This window comes from Macaca fascicularis, chromosome 4 (assembly GCF_037993035.2).
Source record: "Macaca fascicularis isolate 582-1 chromosome 4, T2T-MFA8v1.1".
In the NCBI taxonomy this organism is placed as follows: domain Eukaryota; kingdom Metazoa; phylum Chordata; class Mammalia; order Primates; family Cercopithecidae; genus Macaca; species Macaca fascicularis.
This window is the reverse complement of record NC_088378.1, coordinates 149,796,601-149,820,384: the sequence shown is the minus strand read 5'-3', so window position 1 is coordinate 149,820,384 and position 23,784 is coordinate 149,796,601. Positions and strand designations below refer to the sequence as shown.

Sequence of the window (23,784 nt, the reverse complement as noted above, 5' to 3'; positions counted from 1 at the left end):
GGATGATTGTAGAAGGTGGAGACTTTGGGAGATAATTAGGTCATATGTGTGGAACTCTCATGAATGGGATTAGTGCCCTTATAAAAGAGACCCCAGAGAACTCTCTTGCCCTTTTTGTTTTGTTGTTGTTGTTGTTATATAAGAATGCAACAATAAATTAGTCTGTAACTCACATGAGGGTCACCAGTAGAACCTGACTGTGCTAGCTGGCAGCCTCATCTCTGACTTCCAGCCTCCAGAAGTGTGAGACACTTGTTAGGCTACCCAGTATCTGTGGTAATTTTTTCTGGCAGTCAAACAGACTAAGACAATAATTAAAGAAAATTTATGGGGATAGAAAATCTTAAATCAATATTGTAAGCTTCTTACTTAAGAACACAGAAAAAAAAAAAAGAGCAAATTAGCAGAAAGGAAGCAAAAGGAAAAATAATTAACATAAGAGAAGACATTAATTACATGGAAAAGAGAAAAACAATAGAGAAAAATCAATTAACCCCAAAACTGGTTCTACGTAATGACCAACAAAAATAATAAACTTTCAGCAAGTCTGATCAGGAAAAAGAAAGCAAATACAGTATACAAATTACCAAAAGGAGCAATGAAAGAGGTGGAATCACTAAAGATTCCATTGACATTAAAGGTTAATAAGAGAATATTATAATCAATTTTATACTGACAAATTCTACAATGTAGATGAAAGAGACATATTTGTTGAAAGACACAGCCTACCAAAACTCACTCAAGGGGAAATCGATAACATTGACTAGCCATATGTCTATTAATAAGATTAAACTTGTAGTTTAAATTATTGCCTCAAAGGAAATTCCAGGGTCAAATGACTTCAGTGGTTATGTCTTCCAAATTTAAAGAACTGACAATAATTTCACATAAAATTTTCAATAAAAATTATAAAAGAGAAAAAACTATTTCTAAAATGTATTGAAATCTCTATTTTGATGATTCAAAGACCAGATAGATGTAACAAGAAAAGAAAAATCACAGGCCAATATCACTAATGAAAATAGATGTAAACATCTATTAAAGTATTAAGTAAATTGAATTATGCAATATAGAAATAGAGAAATACGTCATGATCAAGTACAGTTCTTCCCAGAGATGCAGAGTTAGTTCAATTTTTAAAAAATCAGTCAATGTAATTCTCACCATATTAACAACCCCAAAAAGAAAAAGATGAAGTAAAAATATTTGACAGTTTACTCCTATTAATGATAAAAACTCTTACTAACTAGGAATAAAATGGCACTCTTCAAGCTAATGGTGTACATATATACAAATCCTACTGCTAACATACTAAATAGTAAGAGACTGAATTTTTTCTCCCTGTGTTCAGAAACAAGGCAAGGATATATGTTCTTACCATTTCCATTTAACATTGTATTTAAGTTCCTGGCCAATACAATAAGGAAAGACAAACAAATATATAGAGTTAAGTGGAAGAAGAAACACACCTTTATTCACAAATAACATGATTGTCTATATAAAAAAATCCAAATAAATCTAATAAGAACAGCATGGTACACCATAGCACAAAAGCAGACACATAGATCGATGGAACAAGACAGAGAACCCAGAAATAAAGTCACACAGATATACAACCATCTGATCTTTGACAAAGTCAATAAAAACAAGCAATGGAGAAAGGACTCCTTAATCAATAAATGGTGCTGGGATTACTAGCTAGCCATATGCCTGAGAATGAAACTAGACCCCTACATTTCAACATAAACAAAAATTAACCCAAGACTGATTAAACACTTACATTTCATACCTCAAATTATAAAATTCTTAGAAAAAAACCTAGGAAATACCACCTGTTCATCAGCCTTGGCAAATAATTTATGACTAAGTCCTTAAAAGTAATTGCAACGAAACAAAAATAAACAAATGAAACCTAATTAAACTAAAGAGATTTTGCACAGCAAAAGAAACTATCAACAAAGTAAACAGACAACCTACAGAATGAGAGAAGATATTTGCAAACTATGTATCCGACAAAGGTCTATTGGGCATATACTCAAAGGATTATAAATCATGCTGCTATAAAGACACATGCACACGTATGTTTATAGTGGCATTATTCACAATAGCAAAGACTTGGAACCAACCCAAATGTCCATCAATGATAGACTTGATTAAGAAAATGTGGCACACATAAACCATGGAATACTATGCAGCCATAAAAAAGGATGAGTTCATGCCCTTTGTAGGGACATGGATGAAGCTAGAAACCATCATTCTGAGCAAACTATCACAAGAACAGAAAACGAAACACCACATGTTCTCACTCATAGGTGGGAATTGAACAATGAGAACACTTGGATACAGGGAGGGGAACATTACACACCAGGGCCTGTTGTGGAGTAGGGGGAGGGGGGAGGGATGGCATTGGGAGATATACCTAATGTAAATAACGAGTTGATGGGTGCAGCACACCAACATGGCACATGTATACATATGTAACAAACCCACACGTTGTGCACATGTACCCTAAAACGTAAAGTATAATAATAATAATTTTTAAAAAAAGGTCTAATATTCAGAATCTGTAAGAAAATTAAACAATTCAACAAGCAAAAAACAAAGGACAGGCAAAAGACAAAAACAAACACTTTTCAAAAGAAAACCTACAAATGGCCAACAAATATATGTTAAAATGTTCCATACCACTAATCATCAGAGACATGCAAGTCAAAACCACAATGAGATACCATCACACACCAGTCAGGGTGGCTATTACTAAAAAGCAAAACAAACAAACAAACAAAAAACAGATGCTGACGAGGTTGTGGAGGAAAGAGAACACTTACACATTGTTGGTGAAAATGTAAATTAGTTCAGCAACTGTGAAAAGCAGTTTGGAGATTTCTCAAAGAACTTAAAGCACAACTACTATTCAATTCAGCAATCCTATTACTGGGCATATACCCAAAGGAAAATAAATGATTCTACCAAAAAGACACAAACACATGTATGTTCACTGCAGCACTATTCACAATAGCAAAGATGTGGAATCACCCTAGATGCTCATGAGTGGTGAACTGGATAAAGAAAATGTGGTACATACACATGATGGAATAATACGTAGCCATAAAAAGAAAAAAATCATGTCATTTGAAGCAACATGAATGTGGCTGGAGACCATTATTTTAAGCAAATTAACACAGGAACAGAAAACCAAATACCACACGTTCTCTCATAAGTGGAAGCTAAACATTGAGTACACATGCAACTAAAGATGGGAAAAACAGACACTGGGGACTACTTGAGGGAGGGAAGAAGGGAGACAAGGGTTAAAAAATTATCTATTGGGTATAATGCTCACTACCCAGGAGATGGAATCATTTGTACCACAAACCTCAGCATCATTCAATATACCCATGTAACAAACCTGCACATGTACCCTGTGAACATAAATAAAAGTTGAGATTTTAAAAAAACTAATTTGAAAAAGCTACAAAAGATAATATGTAAGTTTAGTGGGATCCAAGGCTTCAAGGTGAATATACAAAATCAATTGTATTTGTATATATTATAAAGGAATCACTGAAAATAAAACAAAAAAATTCAAATTATTTGTGATAACATCAAATATATAAAATGATTGGTATTACATTTTTAAAATAGCCGCAACATCTGTAACTAAGAGCTATAAATAATTGGTAAGAAAATGTAAGAATATCTAAATAAATGGAGAAATATGTCATGTTTATGGATCAGAAGATTCAATACTCATACAATTATTTAAATAGATCTATAGATTCAATGCAATCCCAATAAATATTCCGGCAGCCTTTTTTTGGAAAAAGATTGCAAGCTGATTCTAAAATTTATGAGAAAATCAAAGGACTAGGAAAGGCAAAGTAGTTTTGAATAAGAACAGAGTTAGAGGACTCACTGATTGCAAGAATGATTGTAAAGGTATAACAATCATGAGAGTGTGGCATTGGTTTAAGTATAGACATATAGATTAATAGAACAGAGGAGAGAGTTTAGAAAGAGATACACATGTACATTGTAATTGATATCAAAGTATCAAGCTATTTTAATAGAGAACGTATATTCTTTCCAACTCATTGTGCTAAAATGATTGGACATCCAAATGCAAAAATAAAAAACAAACAAAAACTTCAATTTAACTTACCTGACACATACGCATGATAGTTCTAATGGGCTCATAAACTTAAATGTAAAAGCCAAACTATGAAACTTATAAAAATTAACTTAGGAGAAAATTTTCACAAATTTGAAAAGAAAGTATTAATTAAATAGAACAGTTAGAACTCTAATCATAAAATGGATAAATTGGGCCAGGTGCGGTGGCTCATGCCTGTAATCCCAGCATTTTGGGAACCCAAGGCGGGTGGATCATGAGGTTAAGAAATCAAGACCAGCCTGGCCAACTAAGATGGTGAAACCCCATCTCTACTGAAAATACAAAAATTAGCTGGGTGTAGTGGTGCACGCCTGTAGTCCCAGCTACTTGGGAGGCTGAGGCAGGAGAATTGCTTGAACCCGGGAGGCGGAGGTTGCAGTGAGCCCAGATCGCGCCACTGCACTCTAGCCCAGGTGACAGAGTAAGACTCCGTCTCAAAAATAAAATAATAAAATAAAATAAAATAGATAAATTGACAAATTTAACTTTGAAGTTACAGCTATTAAGGAACTAAAAAGACAAGCCACAGAAAGGAAAAAATATTGGTAAAACATATATATGATAAAGGACTCATATCCAGAATATATAAAGAGTTCTTACAATTATATAAGAAGACAGAAGCCCAATTTAGAAATAGATCCAAAGATTGGAATGACTTTTCCATAAAGAAGATATGGAATGGACAATAGGTACATGAAAAGATGTTCGGCATTACTGAAGCAACTACATTGTCTGGAGTACATACCCTGGGATTTGTCATCTCATGCCAGGAAAATTTAGAACATGAACACACACGAGGAGTTTAGCAGGGGAGGTTTAATAGGTAGAAAAGAAGAGAAAGAGAAACAGCTCTCTCTGTAGAGAGAGAGGGGTCTCTGAGTGTAAAAGACTAGCAGGTAGCAAATGCACTGGATTTTATAGTCCGGTTTGAGAAGACAGTGTCTGATTTACATAGGGCTCACAGATTTGTTCAATCAGGTATGACATTTACATAGCACATAGGGAAGGCTGGCCACCCAGCCCTAATCTTATTATGCAAATGAACTCTTCCATTGACCAGCACCATCTTGTATGCTCCTTACTGTACCACATGACTGATCAAGAGAAGGGAAGATGGGACTGTCATTTTGAACGTGATTGGCACAACTGCTAATTTATGTGTACAACTCGATTTTGCAGGCTACACTTTGTTAGAAAGGAATATGATTTGGGGCTACTTTTCATTAAAAGAAAAATTGTACCAAGGACTTCCATACCCTCACTATCTTCCTAAGAAATCTCTTCTCATCTCCGGTATCATTCCCCACTCTGGAGTGGTAACCCTAACTGATGTTAGGGGGTGTTGGACAACAACTCTTTCCGGCTACCTCTTGCTGAAAAGGAGTGTTGTGTGGGGAACAGCAGCTAAGGCTCCCCCTGGGGTCAACCTAAGGGGCCTCGGAAGAAAGGCATGTCTATGCATGGTTCTGTCCGCAGCATCATTTTGAATTTCATTGTTGTCAGCAATTTCAATGGGTTGTAACACTGGTTTGCCTCCACCAGATGTTGCTGAAATGTTAATATGAAAGTGACATTCCTTTTTGGATAAGTGGCATTGGATTTGGGTGGCTAGAGTAACTTTAGGGTTAACCTTGGCTAAATCTTTCCTGCAATTATTAATCCCTTAATGATTTACACAGACAGTCTAAGACATGCTTAAACTTTCCAACTTGTCCTAAACATCCTTCTTTTGAACAACCAGCATTTCTCTTCAGGACAAGTATTTACCATACAAGATCATTTCTTACATAGAATCTCTTTCCTTTATAACCTTCTTTGCATAGCCAGAGTGTGACATATTACCAAACCCAATAGTAACAGACTCAGGGATAGTAAAACTTTCATGCTCTCTTTTTGTTTGTAGCTATTATCCCTGCTATACGGATAATAAGCAAAATACTATAGCAATGGAAACCAATATTTCAGTTAGAAGATGCTACTGTGTATAGCTCCCCAGCAAATAGTAGGGTGAGTAGCAATTCCTGAAAGGGTGATGTAGTAGATTATTTATTTTCATTTAAAATTTACTTGCCAAGATACAGAATTTCCCTTTGGGGGTCTATGAAGTTCCTTGGTTTTATTTTCCCAAACAAAGAAACCTCTGGGTTATGGGCACCATACTCACTTTAATTACCTGGTAGAATTTGCAGGATAATTGCCCAGAACTAGCATCTTGATCCAGATATTTACATTACCCATCCCTTTTTGTTTCTTCCCAGCTACAGGAGATTACCACTTGATTCACAGGAACAAGCAGGGTTAGTTTAAAATGTAGGCAAAAACTTAAAAACAATTAATGAGACTAGGATTTAATGACAAATGTATGATAAGCTTTGGAGCATAATTTCTCTCTCCAGTCCTCATTTTTGGTAAAAAACAAATTACGATAGGACCACATTGTTCATAGAGTAAACTTTAGTCTTACACTTGGCCTGATTATTTGCATAAAGTACAGTAAGAATAATTATCTCTACATAGGCTTTTTGGATTGGCTTTGATGGAACTCTGTCCCATGCAGAATTTCAGATAAGACCTTTTAAAGCCAACCCCAGCCACGGGTTTGTATCCTCAAATACCTGTGAGTTGGGTGATCCTTTTCTCGTAAGATCCCAAGATAAACTTGGAGCTACCAGACCTGTTAGAAAGGGACATTCTTTACTGACCACAGGTTAGGAACTTTCTACAGGGACTGTTTAGACAAGGTATGAGGCAGGCCATTTCTCCTCATGGAGTATTTACCGGCTCTGCAATTTGAGATTGACTCCTTAAGGGGAAGCATACCCTTCCAGTCAAAGTCTTGATAAAACAACTAGATTTTCCAACTGCATCCTGTTGCAAAAGACAAATGGATTCTTGGCTGGGCACAGTGGCTCACACCTGTAATCACAGCACTTTGGGAGGCTGAGGTGGGCTGATCACCTGAGGTCAGGAGTTTGAGACCAGCCTGACCAACATGGTGAAACTGTCTCTACTAAAAATACAAAAAAAAATTAGCCAGACATGGTGGCAGGCACCTGTAATCCCAGCTACTTAGGAGGCTGAGGCAGGAGAATTGCTTGAACCCAGGAGGTAGAGGTTGCAGTGAGCTGAGATTGTGCCATTACACTCCGGCCTGGGCAACAAGAGTGAAACTCCATCTCAAAAATAAATAAATAAATAAATAAATACAAAGAAAAAAATGGATTCTTATTGCACTGATGCAAACAACCATATTGCCGTAAGTTAAGAGTACTCACAGATAGTTTCCAAATTCTAGAGGAACCAGGAAGAGAGAAACAAACATCTCCAAATTTTGTACACAGTAGTATACCTTACTCTATTATTAAAGGCCATAAATAGTTCAAAATAATTTTTCTTGACTCTGAAAAACAAAACAAAGATCAGCAATATTTCAAACAAAAGTCAAAAAGGCTGCGTCAGCTTTCTGAGTGCAGTCCATTTAGTTAATTCTTGTTTTGCTTGATATTCTCGAACATTTCAGTTCTTCATGAGTCTTGGACATTTTTTATCTATTCCAATGCTACAATCTTCAAAACTATTAGAAACCTGCACTTGAAAACACCTGTTAAAGTCTTATAACTTGATTATAATCTATCTTTTAAGAAGGAACAAAGCAAGACAACAATTGTCTGTGAATGACAAAATTTCCAGGGTAGTTACAGTTAAAAACCTGACTGACAAAGAAGTTTAGTTATCTCTGTGGTTTACAATAACTTTAACCTTAATTATGATTGACAGCATATACTGAGACATTACAATTTTAGAAATCCCATGCAATTTTGGAACATATATTAGTATTATTCACCAAAATATAACTTAATGAAGATTGGACATCATTTTGGCAATACCATGTGACTAAACATATCAAATAATCTTATTTACCTCTTCTCTGGATGTGTCCGGGCCCTCTGAACCATCCAGAAAGCCACGCATCAGGAAAGGCAATTTTAAAACTTAAAGTTTGATTTTGGGAGGCCTGTTAAATGTTAGAGGGTTAAAACACTTGATGTTACAAAATAGAATTCCAGGTTGCCATAAATTATTTATTTTGCCAAAATGATGACTCAAAAGGCAAAAACCTTTCACTAGCCTTTACTATTACATGAAAATGTTATTCAAAGTCAAATTTTACCCTTGCATTAGTTTATTAATGCTAAACCATATTTTGATGAAACCTCATAGAAAATTCCATCTAATCTTAACCAATTTGACCATGAGGTGAAATCTTTAAAAATCCTTTATAACACCTTTTGCTAAAGGGCAGATTAGCATCTGAAGACAACCTTGCTGTGCTTTTATTTCAATGCTCAATTTATGAAAAGACCATATAATACCGTTTTGAATTTAATGTTTACACATTTTTTGCAAGATTAATTTTTACAATCTTACTACAGCTTGCTTAAACCTCTAGCTTTATCTTACCAAATTTAACAGAATTCCTCATCCCTTGGCAAAATTTACATTTCCATGCTTTCTTATGATCTTTTACTAAAAAATACATTTTACTGTTTTTATATAACTTGTATGTAAAACTTTAATGATCTCAAATACACGATAGAATCTTAACTCTTAGCAACTTTTACTTTTGGTGAAAAACCTGGTTAGCAAGCAATTTTAATTATGTACCAGGTGTGGAGCCTAGGACTCAGACAGAAGTGTAGATAAGGTCTCTTTCCAGCATCCAAGCCTTACCTATCTGTAAAGCAGGGAGTATAAAAACTTGGAACATTTAGCAAACCTAGTGTCTAAGTTTTATGATTTCGACAACCTATTTGCATCTTGACAACACTTGCACTTTACTTAAGGCTATTTTTATTTCTTAAAAATTAAAGTCATGTGAACTAAACAATATTTAAGCACTTATTTTTCCTTAAGCCAATCAATTCGATCTCTTTATAGACATTACACACAACACATACATAGTGACACAGACAGAAGATTCAGCACTTGTAAGATATTTTATTTGCCACTTTCTTAACTGGATTACTGGCTTCAGGGTGGAGACCTTGGAGCAACAAAGCCAGGATAGCATGCATTTTTAGGGCCTAATAAGCAAGCAGAACTGAAGGCAAAGATAGATCCCCAAAATTAAGGGTGCCATTTTATATTGGATCTTGGATCCCCAAAAGGAGAGAGATACTATGCGAGAAGACAGTGCAGTGCTTCTACCATGCATTTCATTGCAAGGCATCCGAAAGCCAATTGTCTTATTTTGTACGCAGGCCATTCTCCATGGGAGTCTCATCTCTTAGTTAAGGGTGGAGATATTTCCATATCTTTTAGGTGACCAACAACAATCTTCTCTGATTCAAATGTGCAGAGGTAAGCATTCCTCCATAACTACTATTAGCCATCACTCAAAATATATTTCCTACCTAGTTATTACACTACAAAACTCTCTCATTATGTGAGGTAATTTGATACCCCCAAACTCAAAACTGTCAGATAACACAATGCAAAACAGAACAGAGCCTTTGATTTTGAGAGGGAACCATCTGCTTTTAATTCCTGAGGTTTCAGGAGGAAAACAGAGGTTTTTTCTCCCAAGGAGTCCCAGGCTACCAGAAGTTATCTTAGGGCCTCTCCTGTGTGCATTAAGAGTAGAAAGAGAGAAAAAAATGGAGGAAAATAATTCAGTCAGCTGAAAAGAAAAAAAAAAATTGTTTTCAGAAAAAAACATTTTTTCAGAAAAACAAGATCCAAGAAGAGAAAAATATAAAGGCCATTTAAATATGCCCATAACTTGAATACCTACTTTTAATTAAGCTGACAACTTCCTTTTTTTTTTTTTTGAAATGGAATTTCACTCTTGCTGCCCAGGCTGGAGTGTAGTGGCATGATCTAAACTCACTGCAACCTCTGCCTCCCGGATTCAAGCGATTCTCCTGCCTCAGCCCTCCTGAGTAGCTGGGATTACATGTATGTGCCACCACATCCAGCAAATGTTTGTATTATTAGTAGAGACAGGGTTTCACCATGTTGGTCAGGCTGATCTCAAACTCCTGACCTCAGGTGATCCACGTCCCTTGGCCTCCCAAAGTGCTGCTATTACAGGCATGAGTCACCACGCCTGGCCAAAGCTGAGAACTCTTTAAGAAAATCCTTTTAAATCCCTTGTTACTCAACTTTAGCCATGCCAAGCAGTTCAGATTTTCAGCTTTTGAACTTTACAAAAAGTAATTTCACAGGTGAAACCAACAAGCCTTAATTAGGTTATGACTTAACTGTGAATGTACATGGGAGAATGTATGTCTTCTCCCATAGTATCTCTCTCCTTTTGGGGATCCAACATCCAGTATAAAATAGCACCCTTAATTTTGGGGATCTGTCTTTGCCTTCAGCTCTGCCTGCTTATTAGGCCCTAAAAAAGGTATTTTCAAAGGAGTGATAAGCAGGGTTTGAAACCGTTATTGCAAAATTGTGACTGAGACAATGAAAGAGATCTGACCCAACCAACTCCATTTTGTTTCCAGCCCCCTAGCTGACCTTGTCTATCCCTGGGCATAGGCTAAACCAACTTTGGGAGGAGCCTGGTTTACAGTTTATAGTCTAAAAAAAAAAGATGACCGTAGTCCCTTCCTAAGATATGAAGATATGCTTCCCTCTTTCCTAGGGACAAGACCAAGAAACTAGCCATAAGATTAGAAACCATGGCTTAGGAGTCATGCACCTGGATGCTACAAGATTTTGACCCTTCTCTAAAGCTCTCAAGATCAGGGCTTAAGATATTTCTTAAACTCTGCCCTTGATGGTTCAGCTGGCACCACCCAGATTGATAAACTGGCTTATCTGATTTTATGGCCTCCACCCAGGAACTGACTTAGCACAAGAATACATCCACCATTGTAAAATGGTGGAGATTAAAACAAAGTATTACCACGTGGTTACAGAGTACGTTTCCAAGGACATGAATCAAGATGGAGGCCTGTAGCCAACCTTGTTAACTGACCATTTTGTTGAGCTGGCTTGAACAACAGGCTTATGGGGTCCTATACCTGTATCCTAACCTAAGGTACCCTTTCTTTTCAGAGAATCATATGGAAAGACACACAAAGTACACCAGATTGGCTACAGCTTAAGACCATCCTCACAAATCCTCTTTCATTAATTAAAACTTAAGAATATAAACAATAATCCTTATCATCCCTTTTACTGGTTTGCGCAGGGAGAGAGAAGCCAAAAGCTTGACTATTAAATTTTTTTTTTACCTTTTTGCTGGCATGTCAGGCTTCTGGGTTCCCTTCCCCCTAACTCAACTCTAAGCCAAGCATTTTAAGGTTTGGGTATATTAACTTTTCCCAGGTTGGAAGAACATTATAAAAGAGCCATTTTAAACTGTGAAAGATGGAAAAATACCACAGAAAAGTCTAGGGGTTCCAATTAGGGTTGTTAAGAAGTACAACCCCTCTTCCTATTGGGAAATAGGAGACATGTTGCTCATCTCCAAAATTCTCTGCTGCCTGCAGAGCTGCCTGTTTTTCAGCCGCAGTTAGGATTTGGCTTAGGAGCAGTCTAACATCCCTTCATGAGAGGTCAAACACCTGAGGTAAATTTTAGAAACCTGTCATATACCTATCAGGGTCATTAGAAAATTGCTCTAAATCTCCCTTTATTTGTCTAAGGTACTGTAATGAGAAGGGAACCTGAAGGAGCCCTGAAAAAGGGGCTAACTGGAAGTTGCTTCTCTAACTTTGGAGAATCATTCTCCATAGGCCCGCCTGATATGACTACTAAAAGAGATGGGTTGATTTTGTAATTCCTGCAAAAGGTCTAGTAAGAAGGCCATGCCCTTGCGCAAAAGAAAATGAGCCACTTTTTCTTTAAATTCTTAGGGTCAAAGGAGTCCCTGAGCTTCAGGATACACTCCAGAGGGTTGCAAGCTAAAGATGATCTGTTACCTATCTAGAAAGAGAAGCAAGAAATAGGCATTCCTTTAGTCTCTTTCCTTTTGTTGTGACCCAGGGTGGACAGGAAGACAATGGGGGCGTCCCCCCTGCTGTTTTCCCTCCACGGTTCCTGGGTCATGGCACCTTGTTGAGTGTGCCATCCATGGTTGCAGGCATGACCCCCAGCCATGGAACCAGAGAAACTAAGTGATTAGGATGAGTCACACTCACCCATGTGGTTCTAGTCCTGTACCTGTAATTTCCTGTGATTTCCTTTTAACTTCCTAGACTTGTGTGACTTATCTGGCTCCCCAAAATATGTGTCTTAGGAGAGACTATGTGACAGTTACAATTCCCTCCTTAATGGAGGAAGTGTGCTGGTTTGAACTCTATACCCTGCTATTATGGCCTGTGCTAAAATGTCTACCCTTAGAGAATGGTTCTGGTTAACTTCTAAACTTAAAATCCCTTTACTAATTAAGTATTATTTAAATTGGAGGCAGAATAGGTGCCTTAAAAATATAGGGACCAAATGACTGTTTTTCTGCTGATGAGACAATATCAAGACTAAAATTTGGTTCTGGAGGCCATTTTAGGTAGAGTTTTCTTGTTCACATAAGCAGTATAAAGCTTGAGTTCTACTAGAGGGGCACAAAAAGGGAGAATTCAGAATCTAGAGTGTTTTGGTAAAGGGCAGAAAATGTGCCTTACTGAGAAGGTCCCCATTCCATTAGGTGGCATTGTTGACCTTGAAATGCCAAGTGTTCTCCAGACTAAGGGCAAAGTGACCTTGACATGCCATGTGCTCTACATACCAAGGGCAGTGAGAGACCTGGAAATGCTATGTGCTCTCCAGACCAAGAACAGAGAGTGACGCTCACTATGTGTGTGTGTGAGGGGGAACTCTGTTTCTAGAAAATCATAAAAACACTTTCCCTTCGGTTATATCCCCAGTTACCATGACATTTCCTGACCTTGCCAAACAAGAATACTTTCCTGAACTATAAAACTTTCCACACATTGCATACACACAGAAGATAAGAGATATGGTGGCCATGTACAGGAAAGGAGGAAATTACAATAGAAAAGTTGAAGATCCTGTTGCCAACACCCCATCGGATGGTTAAAGGCTGGGTCAGTCCAGAAGCCTTTGGGTAACACCGGGGGATAGGCCCAGCCAGAAATCCTCAGTTGCTCCAAAACGTCTTCCAGCCCCATGTGACAGCTAAGTCCTCTGTGAAAGGAAGCTGGTTCAAACATAGGCAACATGCCCAGCAACCCATGGGTGCTGGGGGATTCTCCATATTCTCCCCAGTAAGCCTGTCCCCCAAGTCTTGTAAGGCTGGTGTCCATGCTAATCATTATTAAATGGCTGAAGGGGGCCCAGTATTTGGTTTGATTTGGTTCTAAAATGGAGGCCAAGAGCCCTGAAATAAAAGACAGAGATGGAGTCTGCTTCTCTACTGACTCTTTCAATGCATGTTGTACCTGGGTATCCTTGACAAGCCCCCAGTATGAAGTGGTTACACTGTCTGGTGTATATACACTGGGGTTCGTCATCTCTTGCCAGGAAAATTTAGGACACAGATACACAAGAGGAGTTTAGGAGGAGAGGTTTAATAGGCAGAAGAGGAGAGAAAGAGAAACAGCTCTCTCTACATAGAGAGAGGGGTCTCCGAGCAGAAAAGACTGGCAGGCAGCAGATGTGCTGGATTTTATAGTCAGGTTTGGGAAGGCAGTGTCTGATTTACGTAAGGCTCACAGATTGGTTCAGGCAGGTATGACATTTACATAGTGCATGGGGAAGGCTGGCTTCCCCACCCTAATCTTATTATGCAAATGAACTTTCCCATTGACCCACACCACCTTATTGTACACATGGCTGATAAAGAGAAGGGGAGATGAGGTCACCATTTTGAACGTGATTGGCGCAACTGCCGGCATCTACGTCTGCAACTTGATTTTACAGGCCACTCTTTGCTAGAAAAGAAAATGATTTGGGGCTGCTTTTCATTAAAACGAAAACCTTACCGAGAACTTCTGTACCCCTCTCAGTATCTGCCTAAGTAATTTCTTCTTAACTCCTGTATTGTTACTAGCCATTAGGAAAATGCAAATTAAAACTACAATGAGGAACCACCACACACCAATTAGAATACCTAAAATTAAAAATCTGACTAAATCAAGAATTGTAGAGCAATTAGAAACATTTTATGTTCCTAGTAGGAATGCAAAATTGTATTATCAGTTTGGTAAACATTTTTGCTACTTTCCTATAGAGCTATACAGACATTTTCCTTAACCTAGCAATCCCACTCTTAGATATTGACTCAAGAAAAATGAAACATATGTTTATACAAAGACTTGTACTCTAATGTTCAAAGTAGCTTTATAGCCTAAGTGGAAATAACCCAAGAGCACAAGTAGACACCTCTTAAAAGCATTATGCTGAGAAAGAAGCCAGACAAAAGTGATTACGCAGTCAATGACTCTATCTAAAAGACATTTTAGAAAGTAAAACTACAGTGAAAGAAAGCAGATAAATTTTCAAATGGCTAAAGGTGGGGTAGGTATAGGAGATTAACTCTGAAGGGGCAAAGAGAATCTTTTGGGGTGATGGAAATATTCCACATCATGTTTCTGGTATGTTTACTTGATTAAGTGTATTTGCCCAAACTCATTGAATTGTACCCTTTAAATTTGGTGAATTTTATTATATGTAAATCATACATCAACAGCTCTGATTAAAAATAATAGAATTCCAAGATTGTCAAAGAAATATCCTAAGGTAGTAAGTGGCAAAACAATACTAATATAGAGAAAAGAAAATTTCCGAAGAGTAGATTTATATCCTGAATTATTTCTCCAAGGATCAATGACTTAGAATAGCTTAAAGAACTACCTGTTTTAAAGGTATGTGAATTTTAATGGGAGAACTCTATTTGAATTCAGGTAAGAGGGGTGGGTGTGTGTGTGTGTGTGTGTGTGTGTGTGTGTGGGCTGGAGAGCTGTAAAGGCTGTGAATCATGGAGCAAGTTGCTATAAAGGGTGGAGACCAAAGCCTCCTTGTACAGTTGTCTCAAGGGAGTCAATGAAGAAAGGATGAACTTCATCCTGACTCTAGGAGACACATTGTCAAGAGTCTGGTCAGGTAGGTTCCTTGGGAAGGCTGGCTGGATTTGCAGCATTGCTTTGAAAACTCTTTGCTTATAAATGCTCCCTGTTTGCATGCAGTAATTCACTGCCCTGAGTTAACATACCCCGTGTGTAAGAGTCTCTCCTCGGCGGAGCTTGCAGTGAGCTGAGATCCGGCCACTGCACTCCAGCCTGGGCAACAAAGCGAGACTCCGTCTCAAAAACAAAAACAAAAACAAACAAACAAAAAAAAGAGTCTCTCCTCAAGAATAGAAAGGGTGCAGATTTGCTGCTAATATGCAAAGTATTTCATTTAGTAATGGCTTTCAGTAGGCCATTTAAAGCTCTCCTACTGTTATAGTAATAGATCAGATCTATAAATTGTTTGTACTAAATACAATCAAATGGCAATACACCTCTAAAGTAAACAAATGAGTTCTTATTCTGTGCAATTTTCTCCAAACAAAATTAATCTTACCACCATTTCCTGCTGCAAGTAATCTGGAAATGACATTTTATCCCAATCTACTTGGAGGCTTTCTGAGAACACCAGAGGTTCCCTGGATTCCCTGCCTGTTCCTTGCCTCCTTAGCAGACAAAGAGGCCTTGGTTTCCACACTTTGACTTATGGTAGACCATCCTTGCTCCGTGATAGAGTACATCCCTTTTTTGCTCCTGAAAGCAATGGGTGCTCACAATTTTACTTTGGACCCAGAGAACAAGCAGAAGTGGGAAAGGCATGGTAATGAAATAATAGAGCTGGTGGTTGGAATGTTTGTTCATTTTCCCAGTGAACTGTGACCTGATCAGTTGTATTTATTTGCCAGATACAACAAGATGCAAGTGATGGGACAGTTTAAGAATTGTTAAAAGTAGCTGAGATACACAATGACTGACGCTGGTCCTATTATTTTCTCTTCCAGAAATCAGGATGCAGATCAGAGTTTTGGTAGCAACCTAGAATTTGTACATATTTGTATTTCATTTCATTATTACTCCCCACAAACATGTCCTAATTTCTCCAGACTTGATTATCTCCTCCACCACACCTATCTTTTCCCATAAAAAAATCCAACAAATGAACACAAATAAAAATACCCCTTCTTGGTAAACTGTATACAATAGAGTCTTTTTTCAGTTTGTTAATCAATATAGGCAACATGTAGCTATATTTAGCTAATTGTTTCACAAAGGATTGCCATGGGACATGCAAGACTTTATATTAGCATGACAGTATTCATCTGGAAAATATTTAATCACCTCCACATAACTTTTGCCTTCTGCCACTTGTTTGGCCCTATCAGAGTGGATGCAGATGAAAGAAAAATAAAAATTCTACAAATTCACAGTCATCCCTGTGTATCTGAGGGATATTGACTCCAGGACCCCCTGGATACCACAAATCAAGGGTCTTAGATAAAATTGCTTAGTATATGCATGAACATCCTCAGGTCTACATTACTTATAATGCCTAATACAGTGTAAGTGCTGTGTAAATGGTTGTTAAATTGTAATTTTTGTTTGTATTATTCCTATTGTCATATTGTTATTTTTTTTTTCCTGCAAATATCTTTGATCCATGGTTGTCTGAATCAGCAGATATGGAACTTGTGAATGCAGAAGCCATCTAAGCACAATTACTATAAACTTTTATTTCCCTTCAGAGACTTACAAGGCCTTACAAGGTCTTATAAGGGGAAGGGGGCAATCCCTTGCTCTGTTTTAATTCAGAAGGTCTTTTGAAATCTTCTGTAGCTTCCAGGCTAAACAATCAGTATTTGGGAAAAAGATTCTAATGGTGTAATCACAGAGTCATGGAATTTTACAGCATGTAGAGACCATCAAAATCAAATCCAACCCCAGACAATTGAGATTTAAGGAATTTTAATGAATTTATTCTTGAACATGTGGCTTGTGCCAAAGTCTATAATTTATTATTATATTATTATTATTATACTTTAAGTTCTGGGGTACATGTGCATAACGTGCAGGTTTGTTACATAGGTATGTATGTGCCATGGTGGTTTGCTGCACCCATAAACTCATCACTTACATTAGATATTTCTTCTAATGCTATCCCTCACCCAGTCCCGACCCCAGGACAGGCCTCAGTGTGTGATGTTCTCCTCCCTGTGTCCATGTGTTCTCATTGTTCAACTGCCACTTATGAGTGAGAACATGCAGTGTTTGTTTTTCTCTTCTTGTGTTACTGTGCTGAGAATGATGGTTTCCAAATTCATCCATGTCCCTGCAAATGACATGAACTCATCCTTTTTTATGGCTGCATAGTATTCCATTGTGTATATGTGTCACATTTTCTTTATCCAGTCTATAATTGATGGGCATTTCGGTTGGTTCCCAGACTTTGCTATTGTAAACAGTGTTGCAATAAACATTCGTGTGCATGTGTCTTTATAGCGGAATGATTTATAATCCTTTGGGTATATACCCAGTAATGGGATGGCTGGGTCAAATGATATTACTAGTTTTAGATCCTTTAGGAGTTGCCAAACTGCCTTCCACAATGGTTGAACTAATTTAAACTCCCACCAACCGTGTAAAAGTGTTCCTATTTGTCCACATCCTCTCCAGAATCTGTTGTTTCCTGACTTTTTAATGATCACCATTCTAACTGGCATGAGACAGTATCTCACTGTGGTTTTGATTTGCATTTCTCTAATGACCAGTGATGATGAGCATTTTTTAATAAGTTTGTTATGCATAACAAATGCATAAATGTCTTCTTTTGAGAAGTGTCTGTTCATATCCTTTGCCCACTTTTTGATGGGGTTGTTTTTTCTTGTAAATTGGTTTAAGTTCTTTATAGATTTTGGATATTAGCTCTTTGTTAAATGGATAGATTGCAAAAATTTTCTCCCATTCTGTATGTTGTGTGCTCACTCTGATGACAGTTTCTTTTGCAGTGCAGAAGCTCTTTAGTTTAATTATATCCCATTTGTCTATTTTGGATTTTGTTGCCATTGCTTTTTGTGTTTTAGTCATGAACTATTCGCCCATGCCTATGTTCTGAATGGTATTGCCTAGGTTTATGGGTTTAGGTCTTACATTTAAGTCTTAAATTCACCTTGAGTTAATTTTTGTATAAGGTTTAAGGAAGGGATTCAGTTTCAGCTTTCTGCATATGACTAGCCAGTTTTCTCAGCACCATTTATTAAATAGGGAATCCTTTCCCCATTGGTTGTTTTTGTCATGTTTGTCAAAGATCAGATGGTTGTAGACGTGTGGTGCTATTTCTGAGGCTTCTGTTCTGTTCCATTGGTCTGTATATCTGTTTTAGTACCAGTAATATGCTGTTTTGGTTACTGTAGCCTTGTAGTATAGTTTGAAGTCAGGTAGTGTGATGCCTCCAGCTTTGTTCTTTTTGTTTAGGATTGTCTTGGCTATGCAGGCTCATTTTTGGTTCCACATGAAATGTAAAGTATTTTTTCCAATTCTGTGAAGAAAGTCAGTGGTAGCTTGATAAGGATAGCATTGAACCTCTAAATTACTTTGGGCAGTACGGCCATTTTCACATTATTGATTCTTCCTATCCATGAGCATGGAATGTTCTTCCATTTGTTTGTGTCCTCTTTTATTTCATTGAGCAGTGGTTTGTAGTTCTTCTTGAAGAGGTCCTTCACATCCCTTTTAAGTGGTATTCCTTGGTATTTTATTCTCTTTTTAGCAATTGTGAATGGGAGTTCACTCATGATTTGGCTCTCTGTCTGTTATTGGTGTATAGGAATGCTTGTGATTTTTGCACATTGATTTTGTATCCTGAGACCTTGCTGAAGTTGCTTATCAGCTTAAGGAGATTCGGGGCTGAGATGAAGGGGTTTTCTAAAGGTACGATAATATCATCTGCAAACAGAGACAATTTGACTTCCTCTTTTCCTAATTGAATACCCTTTCTTTCTCTTGCCTGATTGCCCTGGCTAGAACTTCCAACACTATGTTGAATAGGAGTGGTAACAGAGGGCATGCTTGTCTTGTGCCAGTTTTCAAAGTGAATGCTTCCAGTTTCCATTCAGTATGATATTGATTGTGGGTTTGTCATAAATAGCAATTATTGTTTTGAGATACATTCCATCAATGCCTAATTTATTGAGAGTTTTTAGCATGAAAAGCTGTTGAATTTTGTCAAAGGCCTTTTCTGCATCTATTAAGATAATCATGTGATTTTTGTTATTGGTTCTGTTTATCTGATGGATTATGTTTACTGATTTGCATATGTTGAACCAGCCTTGCATCCCAGGGATGAAGCTGACCTGATTGTGCTTTTTGATGTGCTGCTGGATTTGCCAATATTTTATTGAAGATTTTTGCATCAATATTCATCAGGGATATTGGCCTAAAATTTTCTGTTTTTGCTGTGTATCTGCCAGATTTTGGTATAAAGATGATGCTGTCCTCATAACATGAGTTAGAGAGGATTCTCTTTTTTTTTTTTTTTCTATTAATTGGAATAGTTTCAAAAGGAATGGTACCAGCTCCTCTTTGTACCTCTGCTAGAATTTGGCTGTGAATCCGTCTTGTCCTGGACATTTTTTGGTTGGTAGGCTATTAATTATTGCCTCAATTTCAGAACCTGTTATTGGTCTATTAATAGATTTGACTTCTTCCTGGTTTAGTCTTGGGAGGTTGTATGTGTCCAGGAAGTTATCCATTTCTTCTAGATTTTCTAGTTTATTTGTGTAGAGGTGTTTATAGTATTCTCTGATGGTAGTTTGTATTTCTGTGGGATCAGCGGTGATATACCCTTTATCATTTTTTATTGCATCTATTTGATTCTCCTCTCTTTTCTTATTAGTCTGCCTAGCAGTCTATTTTGTTGGTCTTTTCAAAAAACCAGCTCCTGGATTCATTGATTTTTTGAAGGTTTTTTGTGTCTCTATCTCCTTCAGTTCTGCTCTGATCTTAGTTACTTCTTTTTTTCTGCTAGCATTTGAATTTGTTTGCTCTTGCTTACTTCTCTGGTTCTTTTAGTTGTGATATTATTGTGTCTGTTTTAGATCTTTCCTGCTTTCTTTTGTGGGTATTTAATGCTATCAATTTCCCTCTAAACATTGCTTTAAATGTGTCCCAGAGGTTCTAGTACGTTGTGTCTTTGTTCTCGTTGGTTTCAAAGAACATCTATATTTCTGCCTTAATTTTGTTATTTACCCAGTAGTCATTCAGGAGCAGGTTGTTCAGTTACTATGTAGTTGTGAGGTTTTGAGTGAGTTTCTTAATTCTGAGTGCTAATTTGGCTGCACTGTGGTCTGAGAGACAGTCTGTTGTAATTTCTCTTCTTTTACATTTTCTGAATAGTGTTTTATTCCAATTATGTGGTCAATTTTAGAATAAGTGTGATGTGGTGCTGAGAAGAATGTATATTCTGTTAATTTGAGGTGGAGAGTTCTGTAGATGTCTATTAGGTCTGCTTGGTCCAGAGCTGAGTTCAAGTCCTGGATATCCTTGTTAATTTTCTGTCTTGTTGATCTAATATTGACAGTGGGGCATTAAAGTCTCTTACTATTATTGTGTGAGAGTCTAAGTCTCTCTGTAGTTCTCTAAGAACTTGCTTTATGAATCTGGGTGCTCCTGTATTGAATGCATATATATTTAGGATAGTTAGCTCTTCTTGTTGAATTGATCCCTTTACCATTATGTAATGCCCTTCTTTGTCTCTTTTGATCTTTGTTGGCTTAAAGTCTGTTTTATCAGAGACTAGGATTGCAGCCCCTGCTTTTTTTGCTTTCCATTTGCTTGGTAGATCTTTCTCCATCCCTTTATTTTGAGTCTACATGTGTCTTTGCACGTGAGATGGAACCAAGTTGGAAAACACTCTTAAGTGTATTATCCAGGAGAACTTCCCCAACCTAGCAAGGCAGGCCAATATTCAATTCAAGAATTGAATAAATTAATTCTCCTGAATACAGCACACCGATGGGTCTTGACTCTATCCAATTTGCCAGTCTGTCTTTTAATTGGGGCACTAACCTGTTTACATTTAAGGTTAATATTGTTATGTATGAATTTCATCCTGTCATTATGATGCCAGCTGATTATCTTGCCTATTAGTTGATGCAGTTTCTTCATAGCATCGATAGTCTTTACAATTTTGCATGTTTTTGCAGTGGCTGCTACTAGTTGTTCCTTTCCATGTTTAGTGCTTCCATCAGGAGCTCTTGCAAGGCAGGCCTGGTGGTGACAAAATCTCTCAGTATTTGCTTGTCTGTAAATAATTTTATTTCTCCTTCACTTAAGAAGCATAGTTTGGCTGGATATGATATTCTGGGTTGAAAATTCTTTTCTTTAAGATTCTTGAACATTGGGCCCCCACTCTCTTCTGGCTTGTAGGGTTTCTGTTGAGAGACCCACTCTTAGTCTGATGGGCTTCCCTTTGTGGATAACCCGACCTTTCTCTCTGGCTGCCCTTAACATTTTTTCCTTCATTTCAACCTTGGGGAATCTGACAATTACGTGTCTTGGGGTTGTTCTTCTTGAGGAATATCTTTGTGGTGTTCTCTGTATTTCTTGAATTGAATGTTGGCCTGCCTTGCTAGGTTGGGGAAGTCCTCCTGGATAATATACTTAAGAGAGTTTTCCAACCTGGTTCCATTCTCCTTGTCACTTTCAGGTACACCAATCAAACATAGATTTGAACTTTTTACATAGTCCTATATTTCTTGGAGGCTTTGTTCATTTCTTTTCACTCTTTTTTTCTCTAATCTTGTCTTCTTGCTTTATTTCATTAATTTGATCTTAAATCACTGATATCCTTTCCTCCACTTGATCAAATCGGCTACTGAAGCTTGTGTATGCTTCACAAAGTTCTCGTGCTATGTTTTTCAGCTTCATCAGGTCATTTATGTTCTTCCCTATACTGGTTATTCCAGTTAACAATTTGTCTAACCTTTTCTCAAGATTTTTAGGTTCCTTAAAAATATGGGACGCTTCACAAATTTGCACAGGAGCCATGCTAATCTTCTCTGTATCATTCAAATTTTAGTGTATGTGCTGCTAAAGTGAGCACAAAGTCTAGTATTTTTTATTCTCAGTATAATGCTTGTCCACTGCATTAATGGTATGACTACATGTATTGATGAAAAATACATAGTAGATCTAGAAGTACTCTCTACTGGAGGTACTCAGAGCTTTGTGAAATGCTGTGTCTAACATAGGTACTGAAAATCAATTCAGGCCAGGCACTATTGCTGATGACTGTAGTCCCAGCACTCTAGGAGGCTGAGGCTGGCAGATTGCTTAAACCCAAGAGTTTGAGACCAACCTGGTCAGCATGGTGAAATCTTGTCTCTACAAAAAATACAAAAAAAAAAAAAAAAGCAAGGCATGGTGGCATGTGCCTGTAGTCCCAGCTACTAGGGAGTCTGAGGTGGGAGGATCACTTGAGTCCAAGGAGGTTGAGGCTGCAGTGAGCTGAGATCATGCCACTGCTCTCCAGCCTAGGCACAAGAGTGAGACCCAGTCTCAAAAAAATAAAAGAAAATAAATTCAAACACGTGTGACTCATTTACTCCCAATCTACAGCAGTAGGTGGATTATGTAACACAAACTAACAGTCGCAAAAATTTGCCTTTGATGACTTTACTGGATTTTTACCCTATGTCAAATCAATCCTCTTTTTTGGTTTAAATGGGCTCCTAGAATCTTTTGCCTGCTTGTCTCCTCAGAATACATTTGTTTTGCCTGCATTCTTGTCATAATCTATAGAATTTAAATGGGACTTTTGTTCCCACTTCAGCAAGTCGCCTGTGAGGCATCTAGCATATAACCTCCTGCTAGGTGCTGCCAGCCCAGTATTGAATGAGACAGAAATTGTCTTTGCCTTTGTGCTGCTTACAGTCTAGCTTACCAGGAAAATGAGAAGACCCTGCTGTGTCAGCTCTGGGACCCTATATCCAGCGATTTGGGTTCAGTAGGTCTATTTTGGCCCAGGAATCTGAATTTTAACAGGCTTCCCAGGTGTTTTTTATGCAAGCTGTCCAAAGACCATGCTTAAAGAAGCACATGTCCTACCACCTACTCAGACAGCTTTGGAAATATGTCTTAAAAGTGAAGGCATTTGTCTCAGTCTGCCCAAACAAAAATACTTTAAACGATAGAAATCTACTTTCTCACAGTTCTGGCAGCTGTAAGTCCGAGATCAAGGTGTCAGCAGGATTGCCTTCTGGTGAGGCTCTCTTTTTGGTTGGTAGATGGCTGCATTCTCTCTGTGTTCTCACATGGCCGAGAGAGAGAATGAGAGAAAGCCCACTGGAGTCTCTTCTTCTAAGGGCACCAATCCCATCGGACCTGGGCTTCATTCACCCTCATGACTTCATGAAACCATAATTATCCCCCAAAGGCCCCACTTCCAAAAAGCATCATCACACCAGGGCTAGGGCTGCAGCATATGAATTTTGGGGGACACAAATCTGTCCATAGCAGCATCTTCAACAAGCCCACTCATTGTCCCTATGACCCTCATTGTTATAGAGCTTGGGGAATCCTGGACTACTGACACTCCAAATAGTCATGACAGAATTAGAATCTACAGGCAGCTTA

At 37.8% G+C, this 23,784-nt stretch overlaps 1 pseudogene; it reads right to left on the bottom strand.

Moving 5' to 3' along the window:
• Positions 1 to 22,158: 22,158 nt before the first annotated feature.
• On the bottom strand, positions 22,159 to 22,252 carry LOC123573166 (U6 spliceosomal RNA; annotated as a pseudogene).
• Between the last annotated feature and the right edge of the window lie 1,532 nt (positions 22,253 to 23,784).